At 39.6% G+C, this 7,197-nt stretch overlaps 1 non-coding gene across 1 annotated transcript; it reads right to left on the bottom strand.

The window, feature by feature from the left end:
• Positions 1 to 3,581: 3,581 nt before the first annotated feature.
• LOC137754005 (U6 spliceosomal RNA) lies at positions 3,582 to 3,688 on the bottom strand. Its single transcript, XR_011071685.1, has one exon. It is a non-coding gene; the product is annotated as a U6 spliceosomal RNA (small nuclear RNA).
• Between the last annotated feature and the right edge of the window lie 3,509 nt (positions 3,689 to 7,197).

The raw sequence follows: 7,197 nt of genomic DNA, 5'->3' as shown, positions 1-7,197 counted from the left end.
TGCTATTTTCAAGATTCTCTCTGTCTTTTGAAAATTTGGCTGTGATGTGTCTAGATGTGGATTCTTTTGAGCTTATTTTACTTAGAGTTAGTGAGTTTCTTTGATACATAGATTTTTAAAATCAAATTTGGGAAGTCTTCTGGTCATAATTTCTTCAAATATTCTTTCTGTCCCTTTTTCTCTCCCTCCCCCCTTTCTGTGGGTCTCATTATGTGTATGTTGATATGCTTGATTGTGTCCACAGGTCACTGACACTCCATTAATTTTTCTTCATTCTTGTTTTCTTTCTGTTCCTCAGGCTGGATAATCTTATTGAACTATCTATAAGTATGTTTATTCTTTCTTTTACCAACTCACATCTGCTGTTGAACCCCTCTAGTGAGTTTTTCATTTCGGTTATACTTTTCAGGTCCAGATCTCTATTTAAAAATATTTTTTTTCATTTTAGTGATATTTTCTATTTGGCAAGACATTATTTTCATACTTTCCTTTAATTCTTTAGGTATGGTTTCCTTTAGTTCTTTGAACATACTTATAATAGCTTGTTTAAAGACTTTATATGGTAAGTTCAGCATCTGGACTTCCTCAGGGACAGTAACTTCTGACTGCTTTTTCCCCTGTCTACGGGCCATACTTTTCCTGTTTCTTTGCATGCCTCATAAATTTTTGTTGAAAACTAAACATTTTAAATAATGTAATGTAAACATCAGATTTCTCTTCTTTTCCAGGGTTTGTTGTTTCTGCTGATTGCTTCCCTAGTGACTTTTCTGAACTAATTCTGTATTCTTTGTCATGTGTGGGCATTGAAATGTCTGTTCCACTAGCCTAGTGCTCAGCTAGTGATTAGAGAGATTTTCTTAAATTCTTGGACCACCCCCCCACCCCAAATCTCCCTATCTTTGCAAAGGGGCTCTGTGTGTTTGTGTTGGGGCACACCTTCAACACTCAGCCAAAGCCTCAAGATCAGCCCAAGGTGAGAGATTAGGATCTTCTCAGGCCCTAATCTTCTTAATCCTGCACATGCACACGGCCTTCTAGATCCACAGAAATATGCTGGAGTTTTTCAAAACCCCGATGGACATCTCATTCTCCAGATTTTCCTTTTACATTTTTGGACAAGCATTTTGTTTCCCCTTTCTGGTATCATCTCCTCAGGAAGCTATGAAGTTAAACAGTTGCTGTTGATTGCTTTTGACAAATGCCCTGAGGATAGGGTTTTTCTTACTGAGTGAGCTATGAGTCAGGTCAAATAAAGACAAGCTTTGCAATGGGGCTTTTCCAGAAAACTGTCAAGTCAAATAGTGACAAATCTCGGGTGGGCTTTTTTTGGGAGCTTCAAACCTGTTCTAACCTCTCCAGTGGTTACGAGGCTACTGGTTTTAACAGCTATCATGGCTGTGAGTCTTCCGATTTTCAAGCCAATCATGGAGCTGGGGAGACAGTATGAGAATAGGGCAAGTTAAAATGCTACACAATTCATTCCTCTTTCTAATATTCAAACTTTTTCCTTAGATAAGAACTCCTTTATTGTTGAAAGCTGGTGGTTTCCAAAGTTCTGAAAAAGTGGGTTTTTTTTTTTCTATATTAATTAATTAATTTATTTATGGCTGTGTTGGGTCTTCGTTTCTGTGCGAGGGCTTTCTCTAGTTGTGGCAAGCGGGGGCCACTCTTCATCGCGATGTGCGGGCCTCTCACTATCGCGGCCTCTCCCGTTGCGGAGCACAGGCTCCAGACGCGCAGGCTCAGTAATTGTGGCTCACGGGCCCAGTTGCTCTGCGGCATGTGGGATCTTCCCAGACCAGGGCTCGAACCCGTGTCCCCTGCATTGGCAGGCAGATTCTCAACCACTGCGCCACCAGGGAAGCCCCAAAAAGTGGGTTTTTTTACATTTTTTCTCAGTTTCTTTATTGCTGTTTTGGAGGAGTGGATTTTTTGGAGATTCTCACTCTACTGTTTTGAAAGGGCTTCTTTCTATCTTATATTTTAATTCCACATATACTTTAAACATCAAGAGACATAATTATTATTTTATTTGATCTGTTTTCATTTAGAGTTAATGATACACTTACCTTTCTACTGTTCATCATTCCTTCTTGCATTACTGCACCTCCATCTTTAATAATTTTCCTTCTGTTTAAAAAAACTCCTTTAGTGTTTCTTTTATTCCCATATGCTAGAAATGCATGCTCTAAGTTTTTGTTCGACTGAAAATATTTTCATTTTACCTTCATTTTGGAAAGACATTTTCATTGAGAATAGAATTCTAGGGTGGCAGTTATTTTGTTTGTGTTCCATAAAGATTCAATTGGATTGTCCTCTAGGCTACCATAATTTCTGTTGAAAAATTGCCAGTCTTGTTGTTCTTTTGAAAGTAACGTGTCTTTTATCCTCTGGCTGCTTTTAAGAGTTTCCTTTGTCTTTGATTTTCAACAGGTTTAATATGGTGTAATTAAATGTGTTTTTCTTTATATTTATTCTTCATGGCATTCATAGAGCTTCTTGGATCTATGACATGGTATCTTTTATCACTCAGCCATTTTCTCTTCAAATAGTGCTGCTTTCCCTCTCTATCTTTTTGTCTCATTCTGAAATTCCAATTTTATGTATGTTTGGCTTTTTTTACCATATCCCTTTTTACCATATCACTTAAATTTTTTTACTGAATGCTAGGCATTGTGTATAAAAATATTGTATAGATAATTTGAGGTTCTCATGGTGTTAGTTTCCTTCAGAGAGGATTTACTTTTGCCTCTAGCAGTTAGTTTGAATAAATGCAGATTACCTTAATCCAGTCTGAGTCTGAGTTGGTTTGAAAGAGAGTTTTAGTCTTTTGAAGAATCAGGCTATTTCCATTTCACCTTTATTCCTAGGGTGTGGCTTTTCTGGGATGCTAATTGGAGCCCAATACTGCGTATGAATCAGCAAAGAGCCAGGGGAAGCTTCTGAGCCTCTTAGCCCTATGGCACTTGTTAGCCCTATGGTTAATGCCTCAAAGTGGAGCTGGGCGTAATGCTGGGCTCACTTCAATGCACCCTCTTTTCTCAGGCTCTTTTTTTTTTATAAACATCTTTATTGGAGTATAATTGCTTTACAATGGTGTGCTAGTTTCTGCTTTATAACACAGTGAATCAGCTATACCTATACATCTATCCCCATATCTCCTCCCTCTTGCGTCTCCCTCCCACCCTCCCTATCCCACGCCTCTAGGTGGTCACAAAGCACCGAGCTGATCTCCCTGTGCTATGCGGCTGCTTCCCACTAGCTATCTATTTTATATTTGGTAGTATATATTAGTCCATGCCACTCTCTCACTTCATCCCAGTTTACCCTTTCCCCTCCCCATGCCCTCAGGTCCATTCTCTACATCTGCGTCTTTATTCTTGCTCTGCCTCTAGGTTCTTCATAACCGTTTTTGTTTTTTTTTTTACATTCCATATATATGTGTTAGCATACGGTATTTGTTTTTCTCTTGCTGACTTACTTCAGTCTGTATGAGAGACTCTAAGTCCATCCACCTCACTACAAATAGCTCAATTTCGTTTATTTTTATGGCTGAGTAATATTCCATTGTATATATGTACAAAAATATGTAATGCTTCACGAATTTGCGTGTCATCCTTGCACAGGGGCCATGATAATCTTCTCTGTATCGTCCCAATTTTAGTATATGTGCTGCCAAAGCGAGCACTTTCAGGCTCTTTAAGTCCTAACTATTTTCAAGCAACAACAAAAATATTTAAGTAAACTTTTTATTTTGAAATAATTTTTTAATTACAGAAGTTTGCAAAATAGTATAGAGTTCCCATATATCCTTCATCCAGTTTCCCCTGTTGATTACATCTTGCCTAACCTTTTTACATTTGTCAAAACCAATAAGTTAACATTGAAATAATGCTATTAAGTGATCTACAGACTTTATTCAGATTTCATCAGGTTTTTCAGGATGTCCTTTCTCTGTTCTAATACCCAATCCAGGGTACTGCATTGTGTTTAGTTGTCATGTCTGTAACACAGTCTGTAACCATTTTATCAGTCTTTATTATTTGTTTTTCACAACCTTGATAGTTTTGAAGAGTACTAGTCAGGCATCTTGTAAAGGATCTCTTAGTTTGGGTTTGTCTGGTGTTTTCTCGTGAATAGACCACAAAGTACCATTCTCATTACATCATATCAGTGGGTACGTGTTATGAACTAAATGCTTGTATCACCCCCCCACCCCGTCCACCAAATTCATATGTTGAAGCCCTAACCCCCAATGTGATGGTATTTGGAGGTGAGGCCTTTGGGAGGGAATTAGGTTTAGATGAGGGAGGTGCCCTCATGATGAGATTAGTGCCTGTGTAAGACTAGACAACATAGAGCTTGCTCCCTCACCCTCTCTCTACCATGTGAGAACAGTGAGAAGGTGGTCGTCTGCAAGCTAGGAAGAGAGCTCTCACCAGGAACTGCATCTGCCATCACCTTGATCTTGGACTTCCAGCCTCCAGAACTGTGAGAAATAAATGTCTGTTTAAGCCACACAGTCTGTGTTTTTGTTTTTGTTTTTTTACAACAGCCTGAATTAAGACAGTACATGATGTCAACGTGATTATTACTGGTGGTGTTAACTGTGATCATTTAGTTAAAGTAGTGTCTGTCTGATTTCTCCACTGTAAGGTTAGTGTTTTTCCCTTTCTGTACTATATTCATTGGAAGTGGGTCTCTAAGAACAGCCCACACTCATGGAGCATTAAGGTCCACATTCATGGAGAATTAGGGAAAAGTGTTTACTTGCCTAATTTGAAATTCTTCTGTATGGAAGATTTGTCCCTCAAAGAGATTTTTACTTTTGTTTTGATTAAACCAGTGTTTCTATTTCTTCTCAGTGAAAGCTAATTTGTTGTGGCTGCTTCTTAAGTCTGCTGCATTTCTTTAAAAAAAAAAAAAATATATATATATATATATATGGGGAGGAGAGAGAGAGAAGATGATTAACAGTGATTATCTCTGACATCTGTGACAAATGGGATTATATATATACATGTATTTGGGGAGGTTCCATTTTCTACAGTCCTGTATCATTTGCATATTTTATAATAAGCATGTATTTTATTTTTATAATCATTAAAAAATCAATGATACTTTCTCCATTTTGTAAAAATAGCAGAAAAAAACATTTTTGTTCCAATGATCTATGACTATGCCTCAGTGAAGGAAAAAATCGAGTTTACCATCTGGATTATTTAGCCCTCCGAATTACATCTTTTCCTATAAATTGCATTTTTGGATGTTTGAGGCACAGGGAACTGCACTCTTGGGTTAGTACGCATGATGCCAAAAAACTGGGGGTCTGATGTTCCAATTCTGGACCCACTGTTTCTGGCTGAGTGACTTGACCAATACCTATTTCTCTATGCCTCTGTTTTCTTGTGAGAAAGTGGAGGTAATCATTATACCCACCCCAGAGGTTGTTGTGAGGAATAAACGAGATAATGAATGTGTAATACTTTGTATAGTGCCTCACCCACGGAATGCTTAATTCATGTTAACTATGATTATTATTAGGGGCCAAGTGTAGGCTCAGAAGGGAGTCAGCCTTGAGCTTAGTCATTCTGGATCCTTCTCTTTACTGTATCTCCCTTTAGAATCCTGCTTATTGTCATGGGTCTTTCAGATCTAATTTTCTCTATAATTTGGGTTGCTAAGCAATAGTGCGATTTTCCATATTGGCCAAGCTTTATAAAATATGTAAGTGAAATAACGGAGCCAGGAACAGGTCCAGGTCTGGGGGCTTGCTTTGCACCCTTTGTTCTGTAACAGTGGAGTTTTTCCTTCTTTTTAATCAAATAAACAAGCAGCCAACGCACTTCAGTCTCACCATGATCTCTCCTAGTCGGGAATTAGGTCTGATCCCTCAAGGGCCTGGAGCTGAGCCCAGCAGCTGGAGGTGTCAGGCTACGGTGACTGAAGATGCTGAAGCATCTGAACTCAGCAGGTGCCGGGACGGATGACACCCCACGTGCGCATTAGCGCAAGGCACCAGGGGACCAGCCCAGTGCCACATGTGTTGTGGAAAAGCACTGAACACCCTTTGCAACGTGATCAGCTGATTACTTCAATGGGAGCTTGTTTCATTCCTATTATGGAGACTAATCATGTGTTGTTTGGATGTGTTAGACATTCCAGCTCCAGTAAAGACATCAGTGACAATGAATACATGAAATGTGTTTGCATTTCCAAGTAGTGGGTTGAAATTTTATCATTTTCTATTTCTCCATCAGCATCTCATTATCCTGAAGCAACTCCTTCCCTGTTTGCTGGGTTCTAGGCCCAGGGTTTCATTCAAATGAACCAGTTTTCAGACAGCAAGATGAAAGGAAAACTGAATAGTTTCATTCGTTTCCAACAGAAAGGAAACATGAAACTAGGTTTCTTCCCTCTGCCTGTGATGACTATAGACAAATCTGTGTGTTCCAGGCATTGTGCTAGGAGTTTTGTACACGTGACCTCATTTCCTCCTCCCCTCAAATCGGCAAGGTCACCATTATTTTGTACTCCTGGGCCAGTCCTGGGCCTGGTTGCTCTATGATTGGATCCAGCCTTCATGTTTGCTTAATTGCTATCCCCTCCTGAAGGCATGGCTTGGCTTTCCCTCTCTGAGTTTACAGAAAGTAAAAATAGTAATTGTCAATCTTTGTCTCTTAAGTATGGGATTTTTAAACAAAAAGATTGCCTGTTGAACTTGAACACTACGCTGGTCCACACCATGTGTCCTGCCCAGGTCTCCCCTTACTCCTCCTCCTTCTCCTCTTCTTGCTTCAGGCCTCTGAGCTATTTTTACTCACAACACTTCTGACACCAAATGTGTGGTGTCTTGTCCACACCATTCTTCCAGCTGTGGGTCTTACAATTCAGTTCAATTCTGACACCATCTACCTGGAACCAGCATCAGATCCCACAAGTTAAGGGCTCAGTCCCACAAGACTGCTCCCACTTCAGATGCCAGTTACAAGTCCCAGGTTGTCACTGGTACTTTTGACCAACTGGTTATAAATTTAGAGGGTTCCCACAACCCCCTCTTCAAGTTTGGTAATTCGCTAGACCAACTCACAGAACTCAGGAAAACGCTTTACTTATGATTAGAAGTTTATCAGAAAGGGTTCAACTCAGAAACAGCCAGTTGGAAGAGATGCATAGGGCAAGGTATGGGGGTGTGTA

This window comes from Eschrichtius robustus, chromosome 19 (assembly GCF_028021215.1).
Source record: "Eschrichtius robustus isolate mEscRob2 chromosome 19, mEscRob2.pri, whole genome shotgun sequence".
NCBI classification, from domain to species: Eukaryota; Metazoa; Chordata; class Mammalia; order Artiodactyla; family Eschrichtiidae; genus Eschrichtius; species Eschrichtius robustus.
This window is presented reverse-complemented; position numbering and strand designations above follow the sequence as displayed.